Source organism: Furipterus horrens, unplaced genomic scaffold (genome assembly GCF_987537825.1).
Source record: "Furipterus horrens unplaced genomic scaffold, mFurHor1.1.pri manual_scaffold_11, whole genome shotgun sequence".
In the NCBI taxonomy this organism is placed as follows: Eukaryota; Metazoa; Chordata; class Mammalia; order Chiroptera; family Furipteridae; genus Furipterus; species Furipterus horrens.
In genome coordinates, this window is record NW_028327181.1 from 46,155,735 (window position 1) to 46,183,722 (window position 27,988).

Below are 27,988 nucleotides of genomic sequence, written 5' to 3' on the forward strand. Positions count from 1 at the left end.
GCCAGCGCTAAGGAGGCCCAGGAAGGCAGCACAGACACCCCCACATCCCCAAGCCCTTTCTGTCTCGTGTAGCTTCATGACAGGCCCCTGAGCCTCTCACAGCTGCATGGACCCCCAATTACAAAAGTAGCACAGGAGGCACTCTGCCTCACCCAGGTTCCCCACTTCTGGAAGGAGGGTAACAGGCCTTTCCTTCTCAGTGGATACCCAGCTGGGCATCCCTTCCTCGCTGGGAAACAATACACCAGCTAGTCCTGGCGGGGGGTGGGGGTGGGGCAGACAGGAAGACGACGGCTCCCTGAGGACAGCTGGGGTGACAGAGGCAGCTAAGAGCCTGGTCCTAGAAGGGTTACTCATCCAACAGAACAGTGATAAAAAGCTCCAGAGGAGGCAATTTCAAAATAGCAAGGTTATTTTTAGAGGCAAGGCTGGGGCCAGGCAGAAGGCACATCCTTGAAGGCAGGCTGTGCGGCTGGGAGGCCAAGCCCGGCAAAGTAAAGGAACTACTGCCACCTTCCTGGACCGCCTGTGGGGGGCGCTGCATGGCTGCCTGGCCGGTGCGGGGACAGCCAATAACGATGTCTGCTCCTTTTCTGATAGCAAAGCTCTTAGACACTGAAATTAGAGATAGAAAACCAAATGCAAGAAAAGAAGCCTTTAAGAAATTCCTACTGAGGCCAAGGTTTAACTGAGAGGACCCTCCTGCACAGTCATTGTTTTCACTGGGCACATGGCGGCCACCAGCTACAGACAAGATTTCCCAGCCAACCCTAAAGCTGGATGTGGTGACAGTCCTGTCACCAACTGCACTGCAGGACCTCTCTGGGCCTTGGATTCCTTGTGTACAAAAGGAGGGCTCTACCTCCTTCCAGAAGTGTCAATAAAAAGGCAAAGGTATAAGGAGCTCAGACTGAAGGACGTGAACATTATTCGCCACCTATGTGTCAGGGTCTCACAGTTACAACCTTGTCCACGCCTCCTTTAATATAGATTATTCGCCGCGAGGCGGGCGTTACCTAGTCCTGTTATATATGCAGGAAAGGGAGCAGAGCTGAGAAGCAGCCACACAAGGAGGAAAACTGGTCCAGGGACACGACAGCTGCCGTGAAAACAGTGCCTTCTGCGTCCACCAGCAGCATCTCCGGGACGCCTGGCGCTGTCCTGTGTGCTTACAGAATGCTAGGCCTGGTCCCACAACCTTCTGAGGTTGGCAGTACTGTCAAAACGATTAGCCTTCTTACTATTCTGCCCTCTGTGTGTCTCCCGCACGCCCAGAGCTGGGCAGATTCAACCAGGGGTGTCCAGACAGCCACAGGCCTGGGTCTGGTCCTCTTCCGCTGTTCAGGAGCAAGCCATACCCATCTGCATTCTCAGCACTCAGAGAGAGCTGCTCCTCAACCACCTACTTCCCAGCTGCGCCTGGACGCCGTGCTGGAAGAGCAAGGGCAAATAGCTAGGCTCTAGCCCAAATCTAGTGAGGGAGCTCCGCACCCCCAATGCTGCCAGCAGAGAAGCCAGCTCTGTCCAATAATCTCCCTGCCCTAATTCTGTATCTCCAGAGGGTAGGAGTCCAGGCCTCCGACAAGGCTGAACATTACCTACTTTTGCTCATTTCATTTTATGAAAAAGGGATAGCTGTCTGCAGGCCATCCAACTCTGCTATGTTGTCAAGTTATGGGTTCAGTCGTCACTCAGCAATGTTGTTGAGAGCCCTCCAGCCATCTGGGGAGCTCTGGGCCTCTTCTGGCCTCCATATTGCACCAGCCTAGATGGCAGAGCTGCTAAACAGCGAACGATTTAAGCGTGAGGTTACAAAGCAGGAGGGCACAAGCCATGGGCCTCTTTTTAGGGATATGATCACACCCTGCTGAGAAAACCAGCCTTCCTACTTATCTTCTGCCCGCTGGCCCACAGGAGGCCAAGGGACCCTCTGCCACTGCAGGTGAGGCACCTATCACAGGCCTGCTTAGGAAAATCCTGCCACAGCAGCTTTACCACAGTGGGAACCTTCATGCCCATCCCTGTCCCAAGGAGGTGCGTTTAGGGAAGACAGGCTCGCTTAATTTCTTGTTGGATTCTGGGAGTTTGGGAAGACAAGCTTCTCAGAGCCAGAGGGAAACAAGAGGGAAGTAGGACAGAAATACAGATAGGGGCCACTTAGAGCTATTGAGGGGGTGAGGGATGGGGTTGGGGGGCTTTCATTTAGGCAGTGGTGCGTCTAGTACTAGAGGCAGCTCACGTGAGAGACCTGGATGGAACGGGAGCCGTCCATTTCGCCTCCCACCCTCTGCGCCCCCACCCCCATTCAGATGGGAAAACAAAAGTCCCATAAAAACAAAGGCTTTGCCCCTTGGCAAAGAAGCACTCACTAAGTCTCAAGGTCAGAAAGAAGCTTTCAAGGTGAAGCCCAGCCCCATCCACTGAATTCCTGCAGCAGTTCACGTATGACTTAAACTCACCCACCATGACAGAGAACTGTGCGTCTCACAGTAGGATGAACACACATACGTGCATGTACACACGTGAAATGAAAACTATGGGAAAATATCCTTATTGCATGTATGCATTTTGTATTATTTTTGGTCATACTCACAACTGACTTAAGGAGCAGGGAAAATGCTGGTGACAGCAGTCAGCCAGCACACCCAACACTGCCAGGAGCAGGGACAAGAATCTGCTTTCAGTAAAAGCCCCTGAAGCAAGCATCATATTAATCACTTCCTGGGCTGGGCAGGGCTCTAAATAAGCAGTTCCAGATACTGACTCATGCACCTGACGGCAGCCTCTGGCGGCAGACACCATCCTAGCCCGGTTTACAGGTATCTACACTGGGGATCATTGAGGAAGGTGCCCCTTGGAGCCACCGGGAACAACTCTGGCTCCTCCTCCGCGCCTTTTCTTCCTGGTCCTTGCAACCATTTTGCACAATGTCACATTCAAGGTTACTGGCAGAATCAGTGGGCGGGCCACCAGGCCTAATCCAGTGAGGGGCTTAGTGAGCTTGGGGTGCTTACAATGGGATCCCACAGGGCCCCTGCCCTCCGCAGAAGTGATGACAGCGGTGCCCACGAGCTCCCTTACAGAGAAGCCTGGTGGGCAGCTGTGCAGGAGGCTTGGCTAGGTCACTCCTGTCAGGTCCGAGGAGAGGCCACGTCCTTTCTTTGGGGTGGAGGAAGTTAGAACTGAGTTCTCCATGGAAGAAAAGTGGCCATTAGGGAGCCCCTGTTGAGTACTGACCCCATTCACTCACGGACACCCACAGGACCCCAGGCCCTGAGGAACAGGCATGGATCAGGCTCCCAGAGGCCCTCTCCAGCCACTTCCCCCTGCTCCCAGGGCTGAAGTCCAATGAGTCATCAGGCCCTCTCTCAAGAGGCAGTGCCATGGTCCATCCCACCAGACACCCAAGGGTAGAGTGAGCCACCTGACTCAGCAGGCCCAGGCCACAGTCCTCCCAGTGAGATATCCTTGAAGCCCAAGTTCTCAGAGGAAACTGGACACACCCAAGGAAAAGGAGTCTTAAGACTCATCCATAAGGTCATGACCCCACACAGACCTAGAGTGAGCGAAGGTCCTGCCCTGGCCCCCAGGAGTCTTAGGCCAGCAGAGATGGACAAGTGCCACAGGAGGTGACTCCCCGTTCCTTGAATGGCAGAAAACCATCAAAGCCCCTTGTCCAGTCTTCTGTCAGCTTCCCGCAAATTCTTGATCCTTACGGTGCACAGGGCAATTTCACAACCATCCCCGTAACGGAGCACCAGCTACACAGAGCAGCCCTGAAGGTGACATGTGCCACAGCCTCGAAGCGTCGTTGCAAGTCCTCAGGTGCCAGGTGTGTTTCTGTAATCTCACGTGGCCGCCTCTGGAAGGAGCTGTGATTCTGTACCCCTTCCTGCCCTTTAGGTCTCCAACATGACACCGACCTGCTACAACTCAGTCCCAGCTGTGCCAGCCTGGCTGAGGCGAGGACATCGCAGCACAGGAGGGCGGGCTGGAGCCAAAGACAACTATGCTCCTAGCCGTTCCCTCCCACAGAGGTTCAAAGATAGAATGTAACTCTGGGCTTTACGTTTCCATAACCCACTAGTCCAGGTGAGCCCTACCCTGGACCAGAATCCTAGCCCTGCCACTCACCATCTCTATAATGTTGGGCAAGTTGCAAGCTGTGAGCCTGTGCTATAAGTGTAAAATGGGGTGGGGCACTATCTCTCACTTCAAATGTAAAACAGCAGCTACTGTAGAAAATAGTTTGGCAGTTCCTCAGAAGATAAAACATGGAGCTAACCACATGACCCAGCAATGCCACTCCTAGGTATATACACCCTAAAGAACTGACAATAGGTATTCGAACAAAAATCTGTACACAAATGTTTGTAGCAGCATTACTGAAAAGAGCCGAAAGGTAGAAACAGTGCCAATGTCCATCAATAGATGCCCAGATAAACAGAATGTGGTCCAGCCATACAGCAGAATATTACTCAACCATAAAAAGAATGAAATACTTCAATATGGATGAACTTTGAAAACATTATGGTACATGAAAGAAACCAGACACAAAGGACAAGTATTATATGATTTAATTTTGATGAACTATCCAGAACAGGCAAATCCTTAGAGACCGAAAACAGGTTAAAGGTTGCTGGGGCTGGGAGGGGGGGGGGGAATGAGGAGTGACTGCTTCATGGGTATGGAACTTCTGTCTAGAGTGATGAGAAAGTTCTGGAGCTAGATAGTGGTGATGACTGCATGTTATTAATGTACTAGATATCAATGAATTGTATACTTTAAACTAGTTAAGATAAGATAGCAAATTTTTATGTTACGTGTATTTTATCACAAAAAAGAAAAGCTGCACTCCATAGAACTGTCAACCAGACTAGAGACGATTCCGTGAAGCGAGGGCTCAGAGCAGCACACAACCCGGCGCTTCCCCTCCTGTTTCTTAGTGCTGACCCACACTCCCCACTGCAGACAGGCAGTGGTGGTGGTGAGAAGACAGTCTATTCAACATACTTTCCTTGAATGCTCCCGCAGGAAGATGGAAAGAAAGCTGTGGGCACATTTCTCTCCAACCCCAGGACAGACAGGAGGCTGGCTGGCTGGACTGGAAGACGGTCCAGGCATTACTGACCTCCTGGGAGGGGAGGGAGAGCCAGGTCTCCGTGCCAGCACCGGAGGCCAGCTGCTGGCCCTGCGATTGCTAACAGTGGGCTCTTGCAAAGGACGGCCAAACCAAGGGGTTTATGTTTATCCAAGGGCAAAGAGCTCACATCCATCCTCCATGCCTCGCTGGCCCCCAGCTCGAGGCTCTGGGGAAGATCAGTCTGGTTTCCCAGCTATACTCCAACAGATGGGAAGGGGCGTGAGGGGGCATCTATCCTCTGTGGAGCACCCAACACCTCACTTGCAATGCACCTCTGACACCCTCTTCCCCACAAGCTCCCAGGCACACAGGCCTAGTTCTAAGCATTGCATCCTCCTCACCCCACTCCCCACTGATGCAAACCAAGTCAGGGAGATGGGAGCCTCAAACCTGGGATTTGTTCTGTGGCGGTGGCGGTGGTGGCGGTGGTGGGCACTGCAGCAAAAGCAGCTGGCATACAGCAGTGAGCTCTGTGGCTTCTATTCACCCAGGCATGGTGCTTGAATCCTCAGCACTGTTCAGACAAGAAGAACCTGGGGCTAGGCCAGCCTTGATTACAATGGTCGCCCTGCAGTCACCATACTGGCCTCAGAAAGACCTTTCGTAAGTATAGATCTGGCCAGGCCACTCTCTGCCTCAACTGGTCCAAGAGCCTCAAGCTCAAGTTCTCTGCCCTGTGTTTGGGGCCTTCAACCATCCCGGCTTCTCCTCCTGCCCCTGCTCACAGAATTGGGAGACCCACAGCTGCTTGCTAAACAGGCTGACCTCCTTTATACCTGCCCCTGCCAGAGATGCCTGCCTCACATCCCTCACCTCCTGGATAGTCACCCTGTCCTCTCTGAAGGAGACGCCGGTACATGCAGTCCCTACTTCATTTATGAGACTGTCCATCTGTTCTCCATGCTGGACTGTGAGGTCCTTGATAAAACTAATTTGATTTTCCTCTATACACCTATGTTGGCACTGCCCAAAATGAACTTCAGTATATATTTTGAATGATATCTAGACAAACAAACCCTCTAAAATTATATTGCAGATTCATTTATAACAAATATTTATGCTTTATTCCTAAATATTTTATAATACGATATATAATAAATACTCTATTTATGAAGACGCTTTATTTATAAAATAGGAATACTCAGCCTTACCAAACCCCACACTTGTTAAGCAAATAGCAAGCTGATACTTGTGCAAAGGCCTGGCAGTAACAAGGCTCCCACTACCTGAGAGGCATGAGATGGAGGAACTGATGTGAAGGAGAGGCCGGGCCCAAAAAGCAAATCCCACCTCGAGGGGCTCACGGTACCGCTCTGCAGCCACACCTGGAGCCAGGACTGTAGCAGCTAGCGGATAATCAAGGTGAAAGGCAAGAGGTGGGTGTAGCGATACTGCATAATTCCGTTTATATTACATGTCCAAAATAGGTAAGTGAATAGAAACAGAAAGTAGATTGATTAGTGGTTGCCAGGGGCTGAGGGAGAATTATGGGGTGATAACTAAGGAATGCAGGATTTCTTGGGGGTGGGGGGGATGAAAAAATGTTCTAAAATTAGATTGTAGTGATGACTGTAAAACCCTGTGACTACATTTAAAGACAATGACTCGTATTCTTAAAAATAAAATATCGCACAGATACAGAAAATAACTAAGGTAGGTATGGCAGCCAGTAGGCCAGCCTTTCAGAGAAGCCTGTGCAGCTCCAGTCAGTTTCCTGTGGGGAAGAACACTCGCTGCTGCTGCCTCCAACCCAGGGCTGGAAGGGTGCTTAATGACCCTTCCCCCCCACCCCATGTTCCAGACAGAAGTGACCCATTCAGGGCTTTATCAGCCAGCCAAACTCCCTGCATTCCTGGGGTTGTTAGGGTCAGCTAAACTTATTTTTTAAAGAAAAAAAGAACACAAAAAGGACTCTTTTTGCTTATTGCCAGGACCAGGAAGCTGCTTTCTGTACCTGCTGTGCCAGACTGGCTTGCTGGCTCAGACAGCTGGCTGGGCAGCAAGATGCCCAGGTTCCCACCAAGCAGCGAAGGACCCGCTGCCAGGGAAGCTTTCACCACCCAGCCAAGAGAGAGTCATGCAGGGAAGAATCGCTTTCCACCTCCTCACTGGACCCAACCAGCATGGTAGCAGAACTTCACAAGAACCAAGTGCCCATTACATCATGCACAACAATGAACTCAACCTAGACCTAAATGTTAAGAGTGAAAACTATAAAACTCTTAGAAGATCAATGGCAACAGCTTTATAACACTGAATTTGACAGTGATTGGATATGACACTGAAATCATAAGCAACAACAAAAAAAATGGATAAATTGGACTTCATAAAAATTTAAAACTTTTGTGCATTTAAGGACACTATCAAGAGAGTGAAAAGGCAATCCAAAGAATGGGAGAAAATATTCGCAACTCACATATGTGATAAAGGGATTCATATACAGAATATATAAAGAAGTCTTACAATGCAACAGCAAAGAAAAAAAAAGGGGGGGGCTTCCAGCCAAGATGGAGGCCTAGACAGACACACTGCATCTCCCGCTACAACTAAGAAGGAATACAGCTACCTCAAAACTAGAAACAACCAGAAGTTCCAGAAAATTAAACTGCATGGAAGTCCTGCAAACAAAGATATAAAGAAGAAATACTCATCCAGACAGGTAGGAGGGGCAGAGCCGGGGCGGAGAGGACGAGGTGTGGTGGTGGCAGGAGTGGCAGGCCGGCAGAAATCACAGTTGCATGTTTTAAAGTCAGGAGGGACACCTGGGGAGCGTGCCCAGCTCCTCACCAGACCTAGCAGCTCACGGTCCCAGCACCGGGAAAAATCAAGCCTCATTGGTTCTGACTGTGCAGACCAGTGGGGGTTGGGGTGGAGGCAGAAACTGACGGTCTCAGCAGAATCCGCTCGTTTAAAGGGCCCCCCATGGTCCTAGAATATCCGCAGACCCACCCACTCTGGGAACGACGGCCAGGGCAGCAGCTAGAGAGGCACCAGTCTGGTGCGGAAGTGGGAGAGGTGCCTGGAAAAGGGGCGAGTGCTGGGCAGGTGGCATTGTTCCCTCTCAGACCCCTCCCCCACATACAGCGCCACAACATGGTGAAACAGGTCGCCCTGTACTGATGAATCCCTAAGGCTCCGCCCCTTACAACGTAACAGGATTGACAGCTCTACCTCAGACGCGAAGGCAAACAAATACAGGAGCCTGTCAGAATGAGGAGAACTAAGCGACGAGGAGATAGCCAACCTAACAGATAAGGAGATAAGACAACCTAACAGATGCAGAATTCCAAACACCGGTGATAAAGATGGTCTCAGGCTTGACAGATATGCTGAGTATGGCAAATGCATAAGAGAAGAAGCGAAGGCTGTGCTAAGTGAAATGAAAGAAAATCCACACAAAACCGTGGTGAAGGGAAGGAAACTGGGGTTCAAATCAATGATTTGGAACATAAGGAAGAAAAAAACAGTCAACCAGTGCAGAATGAAGAAGAACAGAAAAAAATGAGGAAAACTTCCCAAATTTTGCAAAGGAGATGGACATACAGGTCCGGGAAGCACGGAGGGTCCCCAGAGGGGACCACACCAGGACACATCATGACTGAGATGCCAAAGGTGAAAGATAAAGACAGAGTCCTGGGGGCAGCAAGAGAGAGGCGGAGAGTTGCCTACAGGGGGGTGCCTATAGGACTCTCAGCTGATTTCTCAGAGGACACTTTGCAGGCTGGAAGGGACTGGCAAACAGATTCAATGTGATGAAAGGCAACCTACAACCAAGATTACTGTATCCAGCAAAGCTCTCATTTGGAATGGAAGGGCAGATGAAGTGCTTCCCAGACAAGGTAAAGCTAGAGGAGTTCAGCATCACCAAGCCGTTATTATATGAAATGTCAAAGGGACTTACTTAAGAAAAAGAAGATCAAAACTATGAACACTAAAATGACAACAAACTCACAACTATCAACAACTGAATCTAAAAAATAAAAACAAAACCTAACTATGCAAACCAGAATAGGAACAGAATCATACATATAGGGATCATTTGGAGGGTTATCAGCTGGGAGGGGGGAGGGGGAGAAATGGGGAAATGGTTCAGGGATTAAGAAGCATAATTGGTTGGTACAAAATAGACAGGGGGAAGTTAAGAATAATATAGGAAAGGGTGAAGCCAAAGCACTTCTATACACGACCCATGGACATGAACTAAGGGGGGTGGGACTGCTGGAGAGAAGGGGGGTACTGGGCAGAGGGGAGCAAAGGGGAAAAAAACTGGACTACTGTAACAACATAATCAACAAAATATACTTTAAAAAAAAGAAGGAAGAAAGAAAACAATTTAAAAGACTTGAATAAACATTTCTCCGAAGAGTATGTACAGATGGCCAATAAATACATCAAAAGACACTCAGCATAATTAGTTATTAGGAAAATGCAAATTAAAACCACAGTGAGGTGTCACTTCATACCTACTAGACTTGTTTTAATAAAAATGTTGAAAATACATGCTGGCAAGGATATGGAGAAATTAGAACCCGTGTGTGTTGCTGGTGGGAAGACAAAATGGTGCAGCCACTGTGCAAAAACAGTTCAGGAGTTCCTAAAAAAATTAAACATAGAACTACCATAGCATCCAGCAATTCCACTTCTAGGTATATACCGAGAAGAACTGAAATCGGGACCTCAAATAGATATTGGTGCACCATGTTCAGAGCAGCATTATTCACAACAGCCAAAAGGTGGAAGACACCCAAGTGTCCACTGATGAATAAACAAATAAACAAAAATGGGGTACATCCATACAAGGGAGTATGACTGAGCCATGAAGAGAAATACAACCTGACATGCTATAACACGGATTGTGTTAAGTGAAATACAGCAGACACAAAAGGACAAACATTATTGGTTCACTGATCTGGAGTTCCAGTTTGAGAAGACTGAAGACGGACGGTGGTGATGGCAGCACAACACTGTGAATGTGCTCAATGCCACTGAGCTGGGCACTTAAAGATGGTTAAGATGGCAATTTTATGTCATGTATGTTTAAACACACACACACAGCCCAAGTGTCCAGGGCAACTTGGGATTCCAGGCAGAAAGAAGTGCCTCATTTAGGCCAACATACTCCTTGTGTGGAAGTGGTCATTCTGCAGATGGAGCCTTCTAAACACTGGCCCAACTTGCAGAACAGAGTTCTCAGTGGGCACAGACCTCCCACCAACCGCTTCCTGCGTTCCCCATTTTCCACCCCAGCTCAGAAGTAGGAACAACATCCCGCCACACACAAAAAGCGTGGGAGCCCAGAGCATGCATGGGGTCTCTCTTCAGAATCCTGCTGCTTTCCTCTGCTATAGGGTTATCAATACCCCACGCCACAGCCATACCTGGACAATGAAAGAACTCTCTTTCTGAAAGGTGTGATGACTGCAGATACAAGCAGCATCTGTTACAGGTATGAGCCTCCTGCCCTAAACAGGACTGGTACAGTTTAGCACGCTGGCCTGGTTTACCCAAGCCAGAAGAGCCAGAAAGCGTATTTCCTTAGCTCCAGCCCTTGAAGTAACTCGATCTTTTTCCCCATCAGCCAAACCACTAAACTCCACCTTCATGGTCCTGCCTGTCCTGGTTTTCACCTGGTCCCTGTGCCCTCCCTCCCTCCCTGACTCTTCTACCTGCACGAGTGTCCCTGGTCTCTCAGCCTCTGTTCCTGGTGAGTCAAAACAGTCTGGGAGCTGACCTAGAAGTCTCCTGGAGGAAGGACGCTGTCACCTGCCTGACTCAAGTCTGGACCCATGAACCTGTCTCCTTCTGCTTTACATTTGGAATCATATACACCGATAACAAGAGAAGGAGAAGTTTTCACAGCCCTGCCTAGAAGACCATGTAATCACCTTAGGACTCGCAAGAAAAATGTTTAGGTACAGACTGGTTCACTCAGTTATGGCCGTGTGTTGATTGATAGCCATTTACTGAGCATCTACCTTGCGGAGGGGGCACTGTTCTTGGTTGGTGCTGGGAAGAGAGGTAAGACCAGGACAAAGGGCCTACTCTAAGAAAAGCTCACTTTATACTTACGGTAATGAAGGAAAAGAGGAGAAAAACAAAGAGCTATCCAGTTTCAAGTAGTGGAAAGTGATAGGAATAAATGAAAAGCAGGTACGGAGCTAGGAAATGCCTGGAGAGGTAGACCCATGCAGAGTTCAAGCAGAGGCCCAGTGGAGAAGAAAGTTAGTTCTGAGGCCATCAGGGAAGGGAGGCACTGGGCCTGGCCTGAAGAAGCTGGCAGGCAGGCCTGCTGGCAGGACAGAGGGAGTCCCCAGTGGCCATAGCTCGCTGGGCCAGAGGTTGTGATCTGCCACAGAGGTGAAAGAGGGTGGCAGCCTGACCCTGACAAGTAAGGCAGGCAGGAAAGATGTGGCTGGACCAGAATGCTAATGGCACTTTCGGGAAAGAATGGTTGGATTTGGGATATATTGAAAGTAGAGCCAAATGGACTTCAGGTGTGTGGTGGGTGAGGAAAAAAAGTAGCCAGGGATGACTCTTATGATTTGGACCTCAGTGACTCAGGGTTATAACAGGTGCTAAACGTAAAACATTAAATGTCCTTTTTGAAACGGAGACTTCCAGCCAAGATAGAGGTCTAGACAGACACGCTGCGTCTCCCTCCACAACTAAGAAGGGATACAACTATCTCAAAACTAGAGATAACCAGAAGTTCCAGAAAATTGAGTTGCATAGAAGTCCAACAAACAAAGATATAAAGAAGAAATACTCATCCAGACAGGTAGGAGGGGCGGAGAGGACCCGGTGTGGCAGCGGCAGCAGCTGCAGGCCGGCAGAAAGTGTAGTCACACGTTTTAAAGGGAGGGACACCTGGGGAGTGTTCCCAGCACCAGACCATACCATGTAGCTCACGGTCCCAGCATCGGGAAAAATCAAGCCTCATTGCTTCTGACTGTGCAGACCAGAGGGGGTTGGGGTGGAAGCAGGAACTGCCGGTCTCTCAGCAGAGTCTGCTTGTTTAAAGGGCCCTCACAGTCATAGAACGTCCGCTGACCCACCCACTTTGGGAACAACAGCCAGCTCAACAGCTAGAGAGGTGCCAGTCCCATACAAAGTGGGAGAAGTGCCTGAAAAAGGGGCCAGCACTGAGCAAGCGGCATTGTTCCCTCTCAGACCCCTCCCCCACAAACAGCGCCACAACGTGGTGAAATGGGTAACCCTGTACTAACAAATCCCTAAGGCTCCGCCCCTTACAACAGGAGTGAGAGCTCTACCTGGGACGCGGAGGCAAACAAACACAGGAGCCTGTCAGAATGAGGAGACAGAGAACTATGGCCCAAAAAGGGGAACGGATCAAGGTTCCAGTGGGAGAATTAAGAGACGAGGAGATAGCCAATCTAACAGATGAGGAGCTAGACAACCTAACAGATACAGAATTCAAAACACTGGTGATAAAGATGCTCACAGGCTTGACAGATACGCTTGAGTACGGCAAACACATAAGAGAAGAAGTGAAGGCTGTGCTAAGTGAAACAAAGGAAAATCCACACAAAACCATAGTGAAGGGAAGGAAATCAGGGTTCTAATCAATGATTTGGAAAATAAAGAAGAAAAAAACAGTCAACCAGCGTAGAATCAGGAAGCAAGAATTGAAAAAAACGAGGAGAGGCTTAGGAACCTCTGGGACAACTTTAAACGTGCCAATATCCGAATCATGGGGGTGCCAGAAGGAGAAGAGGAAGAGCAAGAAATTGAAAACGTATGTGAGAAAACTTCCCAAATTTGGTGAAGGAAGTAGACATAAAAGTCCAGGAAGCTCAGAAAGTCCCAAAAAAGCTAGACCCAAAGAAGACCATGCCAATACACATCATCATTAAAATGCCAAAGGTAAAAAAGATAAAGAGAGAATCTTAAAAGCAGCAAGAGAAAAGCAGAGTTACCTACAAAGCGGTGCCTATAAGATTATCAGCTGATTTCTCAAAAGAAACTTTGCAGGCAAGAAGGGACTGGCAAGAAGTATTCAAGGTGATGAAAAGCAAGGACCTACAACCAAGATTACTCTATCCCCCAAAGCTATCATTTGGAATGGAAGGGCAGATGAAGTGCTTCCAAGACAAGGTAAAGCTAACATAGTTCATCATCACCAAGCCATTATTATATGAAATGTCAAAGGGACTTACTTAAAAAGATCAAAATTATGAGCATTAAAATGACAAGAAAGTCACAACTATCAACAACTGAATCTAAAAAATAAAAACAAAAACCAACTAAGCAAACCAGAATAGGAACAGAATCATAGGTATGGGGATCATTTGGAGGGATCTCAGCTTGGAGAGGGGAGGGGGAGAAATGGTTCAGGGATTAAGAAGCATAATTAGTTGGTACAAAATAGGAGGAAATTAAGAATAATACAGGAAAGGCTGAAGCCCAAGAACTTATATGCACAACCCATGGACATGAACTAAGGGGCGTGGGACTGCTGGAGGGAAGGGGGATACTGGACAGAGGGGAGCAAAGGGAGAAAAAATTGGGACAACTGTAACAACATAATCAATAAAATATACTTAAAAAAAAAACGTATTTTTTGTTTTTCTGTACTTGGCCTGTACTCCAGCTGCCCTCCACTGGCATCTCTATGCCTCGGCCTTCGCGGAAATCAGACCCTTCTAGGCTGACATCACAAGCAATGGGGTTCAGAGAGGCAGGACAAGAAGGGAAGCAGCGGGGGCAGAGAGAGGACAGAGACAGAAGCCGATGGCCATCTGGAAGGCAAGGCCACAAGCTGGCCATGTGAAGAAAGCCAGCTGCCACCCTCAAGCCTTCACTGCAGCTAACCCTGGGACACAAAACCATTGCAGCCACAACCCTGGGGTGTCCCCAAGATCACGGGAGCTAAAGAGAGAACCTGAGACTGTTGGCTGTTGGAGCTGAGAGGGCCTCCTGAAGATGGCCAGGGCCTGAGAAGACAGACTCACCAGGGCAGGGGTGTGGCTGTCCAGGGGAGAGGATGAGTCCAGGGCAGGAGCACAGTGTCTGAGGAATGAGGGAGGCTGAAAAGGACTTGAACTCAGCTTTATTCTCAGATGCAAAGGAGCATAAAACCAGTGTGTTTGTGCTGACAGCCTATGTCACTGCTCCACAGAAACAGCTTCTTTTTGGCAGAAAATCATGTCTACTGCAGCTGGAGGGCATGAAATACTATTAGGTACTCAGCAGGTAAGGAAGCAGAACCCAGAGGGGTCGGATGGCCCATGGGCACTCAGGCAGCCAGACAGGGTGGGCTTCAGCATCCATGGGGCTCAGGGCCATCAAGTGGCTTCCTGGAGCCAAGGAAGCAAGGACATGGTGAGGTGGAAGTGGGAAGGTTGTCAGTGCTAGTGCCGGGTACTGCCAGCTTACAACAACCTGGAGACAGCCTTTCTCCTCCCTGGCTCCCTTCCCAGCCCCCATCTACTGCTCTGAAATGCCCATCCAGGAAGCCCCAGCCCCAGCCCAAGGAGGCCATCTTCCTCCAGCAAAGCTGGGCTTCCCACAGAAAAGGTGGCTTCGGCACAGGACTCACACAAGTCAGCACTCGACAGAAGACAGAACTTGGCTCACAGGAGCAACAAGCAATAGAGAAAGGGGCCCAAATTCGAGTCCTGCAGGAGTAGACTGCAGAAGCCAGGGCTGTTTAATCTAGAGAATGAGGGTTGACTGAGAGAAGACTTAGAATACAGGACAGGGCCACTGTCTCCAAAAATCATTAATTCAATGAACATGCACCGCACGCTAGGCCCTCGACAGCGTAAGGAATAAGACATGGCGCCCACCTCAGGGAGGCCAGCACCGAAACGCAGGCGTGAACAGGGCCATGGACGGCACGGCGCACAAAGGCCAGAAACAGAGGACGCGAGTGTCTTAAAGGCTCTTTGTGGCACAAGGGTCAGATGTGTCTGGATGGAAAGACAGAGTTCCGTGGGAGATGAGGCAGTCTATTCATTAAGGGTTTCTTTATAAATGAACATTTTGTCCCCACAAATCTGAGATTGGCATAGTCTCCACTGTAGATATATGAAAAACACTCAGGAAAGCAAAGCAGCTGCTACCAATAGCATTCATCCATTTAATAGATACTTATTGAGCACCTACTATGTGCTGGGCACTATTCTAAGTATTTGGAATACAGTAATAAACAAAACTGACAAAAATTTCTGTCCTCAAGAAGCTAACCTTACAATCTAGAGTCAAACAAGCAAAATAAATCCACAGTGTGTTCTTTAGGTGGCGGTGGTTATGGGCCACAGTGAGAAATAGCACAAGAGTAGGGAAAGGAGTTTGGGGTGGGAGGTCCTTTTGACCAGGCCAGGTAGGAAAGGCTTCCCCAGGGCCAGGTCAGTGAAGCTAAGGGAGTGAGGCACATGTAAGGAGGAGGACGACCCTGACAGAGGGAGAACGACGTGAAGGTCTGACCTCCAAGCTCAGGATACGAGGGGGAAGAGAGAGAGTGGAAGGCTGCCAGTCCTCGAGGTGCTGATGAAGTGGCTGATGATTGAGTTTTTCTTCAATTCCCGTTTCGGTTCTGCTGCCTTGGTTTAATCAGACAGAAAAGTTTGGAAGAGAGTCTTGTAACTGAAGTATAACTAGCCCTGAGAAGAATGCTAACTTAAGCTGGACAGTCACTGCCCTGCTCACTCACTCACTGGCTGGCCTCACCCCACCCTAGAGGCGGAAGGCGGAGTTCCCAGGACAATAGGCCCCAGCAGTGGAGCACCCAGGGCCTCGGTGAGGTAAGGGGAATTCCTTGGTAACGTTCTGACCATGACCAGAATCCAATCACTTTTTAGCTTCATTCCCATGATCCCAGTTCCCCTTGTCCCCTTCCTGGACACTGGCCTGGGCTTCCTGGGCAGGTACGGGGTCCTCCCCACCCTTCAAGAGCAACTCCAATGACAGTTCATTTCCCAGTCCTAGAATCGGCCCTTTCTCCTAAGAAAGACCGATTTCTCCTTTTATTGGAGAATGAAAGCATTATAGAAACCAAGGTCTGGGTGCTAGATTTGACTGTTGCAGTTGGGATTTTGCAGTCTCCAGGCCTCAGCTGACAGAACAAGAAAATACATGCGCATATAACCTTGCGTAACACACCTCTCTCTCTCGATCCCTAAAGCACTTTCTCTGTCTCTGTTCAGCTAAGCATACTGATGTCTTCAGCTCTCATCCAGAACCACGTGGGTAACTGCAACCTCTCCCTTGCTTCCCTGTGCCACCCAGGCACTAGCTGCCCAATGCAGGGCATAGGCACAGGGGCTGCAGCACTGTTAGCGGGGCCGGCGGGGAAGGACTCGCCCACTGGAGCACGGTGCTTATGCAGTCCTTGTGCCCTCGGTCTTGCAGAGTCTACTCATTTCCAAAGGTACACAATTCCTGTTTACACCACTGCCTGGAAGCCCTTCCAGTGAAGTACAGAGGAAGTAGCTGTCATGGTCCCCATACACCCAACTACTCAGCAACGGGTGGAGTAGATTATCAAGTGTTTTATACTTTCAGACTTTCAGCATGGAGTTTTTGAGCCCTCTCTTCGAGGGCACGTTGGGTTAGAGGGGAGGGGAGAAAACTGGAGACAGTAAGAAGACACAGGGAAGGAAAAGAGAGGGGATAAAGGCACTTTTGGGCAGAAGCTGCCCTTCCAGCTGGCCTCGTCAGAGCGGTCTCTGCGGAGAGGAGGCAGCGGGCGGCACGCAGGCGGGCTGAAGCAGTCTCAGCCTTATATGGAGATGTTCATATTCTGGCTCCCAAGGCCTTCAGCTGCTGCTGCTTCCCCTCCTGGGAGGTACAGAGTGCTGCTGTTCCTCATGATTTAACAGCTTTCTTGACTAAAGGCCAGCCAGGTAGAGGTAGAAAAACAAGCTGCTGTGTGCCTCTGCAGGACTGAAAGCAAGACAGCGGCTAGGGGCCATAACATCACCAAGCCCAACTGCAGTGCCTCCTGCTCACCCTGAAGCAGCGAGAAGAGGCTTGAGGGAAACCAAGTCTCATGAGCAAGGCTGAAAAAAGGCAAGCAATCTTAAACTGAAAGGTTTTCAAGGTTAAAGCAATAATCTTCAGCTTTTGCTGAGTAATGGAATCACCTGGGGAGATTTTTAAATAGAGGTTCCATTCCCAGAGACTCTGATTTAAATTTTCTGGGGTCAGCTGCGGGAATCAAAATTATTAAAATGTCTCCTAGTGCTTCTAATGTCCAGCCAAGGTTGGGGACAACGGCCTCAAAGGGAGACCCTGATCTCTTATGCCACTGCAGGCATCTCTGACAGCTGGCTGGCTGGCCCTGGAGCCATCCAGCTGTGTTAAGTCACTAACAGCTTTTGTCTGGGCCAGAGAGGATCCAATGAAAGCAATGACAGAGAGGGAGAGTAGGGACAAAACACATCTGTGAGGAGCTTGCTGCTAGAGGGGGACAGCAGGGGGCCAAAGGGATGCATAGTAGATATAACTGGGCATATGATTTCATAAAGTGACCCAGCACCCAGTGCTTGAGTGAGCACCCCAAAGGCCCTCAGGAAGCCTGAGGGGAAAGGTGGGAGGGAAGCCAGTCCTCTCCCCTCCAGTGACACTGTGAGAACCTTGGGAAAGTGGGAAGGCAGACACCATGCAGGCAACTGTACCACCTACAAGAGACATGTGAAAGGGGAGGGAACATGGTCTGGGCTGCTGGGTGACGGGAGCAGGTAAAGTCCAAGAAATGAGGGAAGCAGACTCCCACAGCTGCAGCCCCTGCCCTGAGCTCCGGGCCCAGGTCCTTTTGCATCTGGTCTGCGCGAGCATCTGGATGGAGCACAGCATGTGCGGGGAGCTCGCTGCCAACCCAGAGACAGTACTGAATCGCAGAGCTCCCCCTCCCTGGCACCAACGCAGGACCCAGGGGAGAGCCTCACAGCCTGGGACCAACACCGATCTTGGCTTAGCAGGTCCCACAAAAGCTGGAAGCTCAAAGGACTTCATACCACCCTTTGGGGAGAAACTCAGATTTATACCAAGAATTCAAACAAGCTAGAGACAAACTTGAGACTGGGCTTGTATCAGCAATCACTGGGCTCCCCGAGTTGTTCAGGTTTTGGAACACTGAGTGGGCAGAGGAGATAAGAAAAGGCAGAGGACTCTCAGGAGAACCTGCCCTGGGTCCTACATACCAAGTCTCCCTGAATATAGGCCAGGCCAGGGCTGGGGACCTCAAGCCCTTCCCTTTGCCCCTGGAGACACCAGGCTCCAGGGAAACTAGGGCACCCAGGACAAGCAGAGAGAGGAAGCCTGCTCTGTGGAACTCAGGCATCTACCTGCACCAGCAGTGCCAGGCTCAGGGCGCACCTGCTGGGCACTCACTCCCACTGCATGCCTGGAGCAGGAAACTGGCCTGGGACTAAAAGCCCTGAAACCCCTTCCAAGGGACGGGGGTGGGGTGGGGGTTGGGGTGCCCAAACGCCCAGGGAGATAGGAGCAACCCAAACAGTGCCCAGGCTACCTGGGTTCCATTCCCTGCCCAAACCTGGCAGCAGGACCGAAGTTCCTGTCCTACACAGGCTCCTAGACTCTTTCCTGAGGGTCCTTGGGGTTTCTCATTGAGAGGAGCTGGAGCCACCCAGTATAAGTCCAGAACCCTGGAAGAAGTACCCATTTCTCCCCAGACAAAAGTGTTTCTCCTCAATTCACAGAAAAAGCACCAACACCCTTACTTAGGGCAGGGAGCCTACAGTACATCAAAGCCTAGTGCCCTCTCGGTTAAACTTCCAAATGGCAGGAACAGGGGCAAAGAAATAACCAACATGTGATATAAAGCCTTCAAAGAGAAAGCGTCGAGTCTCAGTCTCCAAAGACCTCACCAGTCCAGTGAAAGGATTTGCTAGGACCCAAGAGCCTCTGCGAGTATTACAGGAAGGCCTGAGCTGGAGAGCGAAGTCCTTACCTTGGCTGTTCTCCCTCATCTCTTTCCCACTGGAAAGCCCCAGTTTATACTTCCCGAGGCTCTGTGTTGACGCAGTGATGTTTTAAGATCCACCGTTGTAATCTGTCACCCCAACACGTCCTTCCACACTTGAGAAAACATACAGACCAGTCAGCTATGAAGGCTTAGCAGCAATTTTGGGGCACACATGGGGCGCTTTACTCACGGTGCTCCTTGACCCTGATGAAAACCCAGCCTCTGAGACAGACAGAGGTCTTGCTCACAGCAGAGACTGAACTGCCTCCCATGGAACAGCTCTCCACTCCAAATCGCTCAAACTGGCCTGACCAAAGCCTTCAACCCGTCAGACACTGAGTGCTCGGCAACACCCAGCTCTGGACCAGCGTCCACCCCGTGGCGGGCCTTGCCCAGCCCAAGAGCACCATGCACTGCACATGGGGCAGGAAGGAGAGCACTTCCCGGCCCCGGAGGCCCTGCGGGGCTTCTGACAGGCCCAGGCAGGATATTTGGGGAGGCAGTCAGTGAAGTGTTCTTGGCACTCCCTCTCAGAAATGATCACATCTCAACCCTCTGAGACCACAGGTGTAAAGGTCTCACACTGGTCCTGCCTTTGCTGCCAGCCACCATCAAGTCCTCTGGGCAGAGGCACTCCTGCAAGTCAATCACAAAAGGCCAAGAAGCAATAACCCCCAGAAACAACCACAGGCTCTCTGGGAAATTCCAGAGTGTGAGACTCTCAAGTTTCCTTTCACTCATCCAGCCATTCAATTGACTAATAAGCAAAGTCGGCCCTGTTTCCATGGGTTCCACATCCATGGATTCAACCAGCACTGAAAATATTTGGGGGGGTGGGGGGGAGCCAAACTGTTGCTTATGTGTACTAGGAGTTAGGCCTATAATGACTATGTCTGTACTGTAGATTTACAGAATTTTGTCTGCTCAGTATCCCCTAAACAATACAGTATAACAACTATTTACATAGCATTTGCATTGTATTAGGTATTATAAGTAATCTAGAGATGGTGTAAAGTATACAGGAAGATGTGCATGGGTTATATGCAAAGACTGTGTCTTTTTATTGTTTAAGTATATTTCATTGATTATGCTGTTACACTTGTCCCATTTTTTTTTTCCTTTGCCTCCCTCTGCCCAGTATCCCCCTTCCCTCCAGCAACCCCCGCCCCCTTAGTTCATGTCCATGAGTCATGCATGTTAAGATCTTTGGCTTCATCATTTCCTATACTATTTTTTTTTTTAATTTTATTTTTTGTTTTTCAATTACAGTTGTCCCATTTTTCCCCCATTGCTCCCCCCTCCCAGTCCATCCCTTCTCCCACAATTATATCCCTTCCTATACTATTCTTAACGTCCCCCTGTCTATTTTGTTCCTACCAATTGTGCTACTTGATCTCTGGACCTTTTCCCTCTTTCTCCTGTCTCCTCCTCCCCTCTCCCAGCTGATAATCCTTCAATTGATCCCCATACCTATGATTCTATTCCTGTTCTGGTTATTTGCTTAGTTTTTGTTTTTATTTTTTAGATTCAGTTGTTGATAGTTGTGAGTTTGTTGTCATTTTAATGTTCATAGTTTTGATCTTTTCCTTAAATAAGTCCCATTAACATTTCATACAATAAGGGCTTGGTGATGATGAACTCCTTTAGCTTTACATTGTCTGGGAAGCACTTCATCTGCCCTTCCATTCTAAATGCTAGCTTTGCTGGATAGAGCAATCTTGGTTGTAGGTCCTTGCTCTTCATCACTTAGAATACTTCTTGCCAGTCCCTTCTTGCTTGCAAAGTTGCTTTTGAGAAATCAGCTTAGAGTCTTATGGGAACTCCTTTGTAGGTAACTCTCTGCTTTTCTCTTGCTGCTTTTAAGATTCTCTCTTTATCTTTCTTTAACCTTTGACATTTTAATTATTATGTGTCTTGGTGAGGTCCTCTTTGGGTTCAACTTATTTGGGACTCTGTGATTCCTGGACTTGTATGTCCATTTCCTTTGCCAAATCAGGGAAGTTTTCTTTCATTATTTTTTCAGATAATTTTACAAGTTCTTGCTCTTCCTCCTCTTCTTCTGGCATCCCTTGACTCGGATGTTGGTACGTTTGGAGATGTCCCAGAGTTTTCTTATACTCCTCTCATTTTTAAACAATTCTTATTTATTCGTTCTGTTCTGGTTGAATGTTTATGCTTTCCTTATGTTTCAAATAATTGACTGGAATCCCAGCTTCCTTCCTTTCACTGTTGGTTCCCTGTGGATTTTTCTTTATTTCACTTAGTGTAGCCTTCATTTCTTCCCTTATGCTTCTGCCATACTCCATGAGATCTGTGAGCATCCTGATCACCAGTGTTTTGAATTCTGTATCTGATAGGTCAGCTATCTCCATTTTGTTTAGTTCTTTTTCTGGTTCTAGTTCTTGTTCTGTAATTTCATTTGGGCCATATTTCTTTGCCTCCTCAATTTGGCAGCCTCCCTGTGTTTGTTTCTGTGTATTGGATAGAGCTGCTTTGACTTCATGTCTTGGTAGTGTGGCCTAATGTAGTATGTGTCCTCTAGGGTCCAGGGGCACAGCTTCACCTGTCACCCAAGCTGGGCACTCGAGGTGTGCCCTTTGTGTGGGCTAAGTACACACTCTTCTTGTAGTTGAGCCCTGGTTAGCACTGGCAGATCAATGGAAAGGATTTACCCAGGCCAGTCAGCTACAAGGACTGGCTATGACCACTGACCACCAACCTCCACCCTCTGAGGAGGATCAGCCATGTGGGGGCAGGGTGGTGGTGCTCCAAGGTCTGTAGGTGTCCAGTGGGTGCGCTGGCCCTGGAGTTTTCCAGGTGGTGCAGGCCTAGGTCAGCCGCTCCCTGTGATTTGCCCTGGACCACCCTGCCTGACTACAAAGCAATCTGAGATGGCTGCTATTTGTGCTGGGCTTGAAGATTCCCAGGGGAAGCCAGGCTGTGACTAAGCTGGTTGCTGCTAGTGTGACGCCTGGAGCTCACTGAGGCCAGCTGTTGCTTGTTTGATAGGGTTTAGGAAGTTGTGAAGCATGAGCCATCCATATGGAAAAGCAGCTTGGGTGGGCCCGTAAACTGGGTGAGGTGGAGCCTCTGGAGATCTCCAAGGCAGGTCAAACAGTGTTATTAGCCAGGCTGATGGAGTCTCAGATATTATCTTCCTGGCACTGGAACCCTGGGCTGCAGGACCTGGTATGGGGCTGGGACTCCTTGCTCCAGAGATACCCCTCCCAAATTTTTATCCACCACCCATGGATACGGAAGCCGCCCATTAAACATCTCTGCCCCTCCTACCAGTCTCGATGGATATGGTTTCTTTAATTTTGTAGTTGTCAAACTTCTAGTCAACTTGATTTCTTATGGTTCTGGCTGATGGCTGTTCTATATTTTAGTTATAATTTTGATGTGGTTGTGTGAGGACACGAGCCATGTCTTCCTACGCTGCCATCTTGGCCAGATCCTCTACCCCTTTTTATATAAGGGACTTGCGTGTTGTGGCTTTTGGTATTTGAGGGGTCCTGAAACCAATGCCCCATGAATACTGAGGAAGACTGTCCCAAGCACCTCTGCTGTGCTGGGCACTAGCAGGGCTGAAGGAAATAACGGGGGCCCAGGATAGCACCCTGCCTTACTGCAAGATCTCACAGACATTTACCTCAGACAAGCCCTGTCCCCAGTAAACCCACCTGGAGATGCTATGCTTCCTCATCTAGGTTCTGGCTACACAGATGCACTTGGTTTGTGAAAATTCATCAAGCTGTACCTTGTGGTGTGGTGCGTGTGCTTTTTCGCATGCATGGTTTAGTTCGCTAAAAGGGTTTTTAAGTTTCTTTTGGGGTGGGAGCTGTCCTGTATAGGGCAGGGATCATGATTTTTTTTTTTTTTTAGGGATCATGATTTTAAAAATCAAGAAATTCAAGTGTATTGAAAAGGCCCTGCTCACGCCACTGAGCATCTTACCCCTGTGGAGCCACACCCAGGAGAACAGCCCCCAGCTTGAAAGCATCTTCTCTTTATAGGACCTCAGACAGAAACAGCATCTTGTGTCAGGGCTGCCAAAAGAACCAACCAGAACCTAGTAATCCCCACCCACCCGCCTGGCCTCGATGGAGCCGGCCCTGGAGGTACAGGCTTTCCTGTCTCGGATCAGGACCTTCTGCCTCTGTTCTCCAAGGGCCAGGGCAGTCCTGCCCCGTAAGAGCAGCACTGGGGTGGGAGCTCCTGTGCAGTTTCAAGAGCAACCCTGCCTACCTGTATCTACCACAGATACCAATGGGCAGGCCTGGTACTCAGGAGATGGCTGGACAGGAAATGGCATCTTCGGCACTGGAGAGCTGGCCTGGAGTTGGCAGGTGAAAAAGCCTGGCAGCATCATCCTGCCCCACCACGGCCCATTCCTGCCCTGGAGGCAGGTAAACCTGTGAGGAACAGAAGGCAGCCTCCTGACACTGAGAGGAAAAGGATACCCCTTCTCAGGTTACAAGGAATGAGATTAATGTCCATTTGAGGATGAACAGCTAAAGTCTATTTCTAGACTTCGGTGTGTGAGGTTTAAATAACTCTAAAGTGAGGAAAACATAGTATGAGATGAAATATAAAAGAAAACACCAAACACAGAGTGTGGAAATTGGGGGCTGTTCCACAAAGTACTTGGAGGTAACAAAAAAGGCCCCTCTCAGCTCCATATGCCAAACACTCCCCAAACCAGTCATAACCCCAGCAGAACAAGCTTCTCTAGAGACAGAAGACTTTATTAAGTGCCCCACATGGGGCCCTGGACTGTCTCAGGAAATAACAGGGCAAGGGCTTTAGAACAGAGTGGGTAGCCCACACTGCTGGCCCTCAAATTCTTTTTGGGGGCAAAGATGGAAGGTGAGACTGGAAAGGCCCACACTCAGAAAGGAGGGGCTGCTACCTGGACCAAGCTGGCTGGGAGACTGCCTGGCAGAGGCTCAACTGAGAAAACACAGCTCAAAGAAAACAACCAGGTCTCTGTCTTTGTAATGCAGGGCAGGAAGAGGGGGTGGAGTATGGGGGTTAATGGGGACAAAGAAAGGATGGTGAAATGGTTCTTAGTGGTGGCCCACCCAGACCTGCTGACTGCAGCCTTGGACTAGCTGTTTGACAGAAAGAAAATACGAAATGCACAGCCACTAGCCAATTAGGAAACAACCTTCATAGTGTATCTCCTCTATGGGGGACACACAAGTAATTCTCTATCAGGTAAGATAAAATAAATTCTGGCCGTTCATCACCACCAGTTTACATGGCCAAAGGCTCATAAACAGCAGCAAAACCCAGGAACACGTAGCCTGAACAGGATCATGCCTGGCGCATTTCACTATGTGCATCCAGGGAAAACTGCTGCTTGTGTGCCAGGAAATGCCAGGCACTGTGGCTGATCATTGACGGTGGCCTAACAATGTGACCTTGGGCAAGTTACTTAAGTTCTCTAGTGTAGGGAACCGCTCCTCGTGGTTTAGGGAATTGTAGCCCCGGCCTGAGAATGACTGCTGCTGGCATTCCGGCTGTGCTTGTCTTTAAGTCTCAACATAAGGCTGCGCAGGAGATACAACCGAAAGCCACTTAGAGGGTTTCCGTGGGAACTGGATTTAAAGAATGCTTATTATGCTTTAGAACTTGCTCTGCTTATCTTTTGATATAACAATCTCTAGCAAGAAATGTATGAAACCTTGCACCTAATGCCAGTGTGGCGTCAAGATGTTTGATAGACCCTGACACAGACTGGTCACTGTACCCTCTGTACTGGTACATGTAATCTTTTACTGTCAACTGTAATCCTAACGCCTCGAAACTACTGATGATCCATGAATCTTGACCTTGTATCTCTCATGTGTATCCTCATCAATAAAAGGCATGAGGGAAGGAGGTCTAATTGCTGTTCTCCACTAGAGAGGCAGCCACCTTTCTTCCCCCAGAAATGTCCTAGGTAAAAGTTTATTCATCGGACATAATAAAATGTCCTGGGTAAGTTTGTTCCACCATGGTCAGGAAGCCTCTGCAGGACAGAATAGCTTCCAACCGAGCCTGGGGAGTGTGCGGCACCTCCAACACCTCACTCTAGGCCTCAGCTTTCTCAGCTATACAACGGAGGTAAAAATAATGCCTGCATTGTAAAGGCCATCACAGAGATTAAATGAGCTAACGTTTATAGAACACTTAAGAAGAGCACCTGGCAAAAGTGCTATGAATATCTGACAAATAAATAAAATACTCATTCTTCATTATCATCCTAGTTTTACTTATGATAAAACACACTGAGAGGTTAAAAAAATTTTTGGCCATCAAGAAAATGCAAATCAAAATCATGAGATACCACTTCATAGCCACTGGGATGAATATAATGAAAAAGATGGACAGGGACAAGTTTTAGGGAGGATATCCAGAAATTAGAACCTTCATCCATCGCTGGAGGGAGTGTAAGATGCTATAGTAACTTTGAAAACAGTTTGGCAGTTCCTCAGAATGTTAACCGTGGAAGTGCCATGTGACTTGGCAATTCCACTCCCAGATACACATCCAAGAGGGCTGCCAACACCACCTGCTCACAGACTGCACCGAGTTCACTGTTCCTAATAGCCCCGAAGTGGAGACCACCCAAATGTCCACCAGCAGGTGAATGGAAAGCAAAATGTGGTCTATCCCTACAACAGCCTTAAAAAGGAATGACATTCTAATACATGTGACGGCACGGGAAACCCCAGAAAACAATGCACTCAGGGAGAAAAGTCAGACACAGAAGGCCGCAATGCTACAAGATTCCACTGACATGACATGTCCAGAACAGGCAAACCCGGGGAGCAGAGGGTGGCCTGAAGCCAGAGGCACTGGAGGGAAATGGGGAGTGCCCGCTACAGGGTGTGGGGTTTCTCGCTGGAGTGATGGAAGGACTCCAGCACTGACTGTGATGACGGCTGCACAGAAACCACTTATTTGCTGTAGGTGGGCAGATGATGTAGTGTATGAGTTACATCTCAATAAAACTGTCACCAAAAACATTTTTTTTACTTGAACTACACAGTTCGCAAGTTGCTGAGCCAGGGTCTGACAGTCAAGAGTCCCTGCTCCCCTCACAGCCCTCATCGCCCCTCTGTGGCCTCTCACAGGCCTCATTCTTGGGTGTTCTGGGCATACTGGTCTTCACTTCCCTTCACTTCCCCGATACCTCCATGTATCAGAGTTTATAAGAACTCCTGCAGCCCATGCCAAATAGAAAGTCAAACAGTGTTATGTCTGCCATGGGGAGAGTTCACATTCCCAACAAACATAGGATCCTGACCTCAATTGATCCATCCAACCTCATTCCTGTTCCTGGAGGCTTCAGCAGAGCCACTCCCCCCACACAGGCCTTGGACCAGTATCCTCGCCATCCAAATATAACCTGCTTCTCATCTAGGACACGGTGGCAGGGAGGAGGAAGGTGTAAAACACACACACACTCCCTCACCACGGGCTACATACACCAGGAATATCTGGGATGTAGAGAGCAGGGGCCGGAAGGAGTCCCCACCTCCTTCCTGCCTCACACCGGCTCCCCTGGGCAGCCTAGTCAATTCACTCTGCGGATGAGAAAACTCCCATCTCTCCTCCTGAGCACCTTTGCTTCTCCAGTGCATGCCTCTCTGACCTCACCTCCTCAGGGGTCCCCCACACCTCCAGCTCTTCAGCTCCCCCTAGCTGTTATCTGCCAGCAGGCTGCAGCACTTCCCTCTACAAGTGTCCATGTGCCTGCCCCCCAGCAAGGCCTTGAGCTCCCTGAGATCAGAAAGAAGGGCCCCTCCTGTTTCCTAGAAAAACAGCAGAAACAAAGTAAGACGCTTACAGATCACCAGTGGCAGAACAAGCAAGCCAATAGCAGGTACCTCCTTTCCAACAGAAGAGTCAAGGGCCTGAGGGCGCAGCTCAGGGGTGTATTACCCAGTGCTCCTCAGGGCAGCTGTCAAAACACAAAGCACCCAAGGAAATGGCCAGACAACCTCACTTGCCTCCCTTTCCAGACAATGCCCTTTAGAAAGAGGCTGGGAGCTATGACGCCCAGGTCAGTGTGCCAGGTCCAGCACCTCACAGGAGTCATTTGTGTCTTTGACCTTCCGGAACACTTGGCACAAGCAGCAGCAGGTGCCGGCCACTGTGATGCAGCGTGCACCCCGTCATACCCAAGTGAGGGAGCTGCGCCAGGAAGCTTTTCCAACGTACTCCTCACAGCAACCAGCACAGTAGGCACGACTCTGCTGTCAGGGCGAAAAGGAGGGGGCAAGGTAAGAAGGCGGCAAGGACCCTTGGTCTCACTGGCAATCCCACACCCACACAGCAACGCTGTCTCACAAGCAATGAATCTCTGGAGGCGTCCTGAGGAAACCGCTTCCCGTCTCGCTGCCTCTAAAGTTCTTCTTACCCGCTAATGACGCTCCCAGGCACACGTGAAGTGCCCCTCACTAGCACAACACACGTGCTACACACCTCTCCTCTGAAGCTCATTAAATGCCTTGCGTTAACGTCAGTCCCAGGACTCTGTACTTGGGATGAGCTGAGAAGCCAGGGGAAGGTACTGGATGGATGTCCTCAATTGTCTCCGAAACGCTGGCCCACAATTCCAGATGGTGTTGGGGTCGCAGGATGAAACCCTTTACTCGGGTTGTGAATATATTCTACATTCTTACAGCTGCCAAAGTCATAAAACGTTCCTTTATTTAGGGGAAAAGCTAAATGACGACTGTTCCCAAGAAAACACCCTGCCTCACATCCTATGAGATGTCCTGTTGCTAAAAAGGAACAAAGACGCTTTACTCAAAGATTTGATTCTTCCGGCTTAAAATAAAATGAGGGCATCACAGCTGAGGGAAATGGTGTGCAAAGGGCCATTGTCTGAGGCAGGA

At 49.2% G+C, this 27,988-nt stretch overlaps 1 protein-coding gene across 3 annotated transcripts in view; it reads right to left on the reverse strand.

Annotated features, from left to right (window-relative positions):
- Nucleotides 1-27,988, reverse strand: part of MPRIP (myosin phosphatase Rho interacting protein) — a 163,365-nt gene that overhangs the window by 70,064 nt on the left and 65,313 nt on the right. The window lies entirely within an intron of this gene.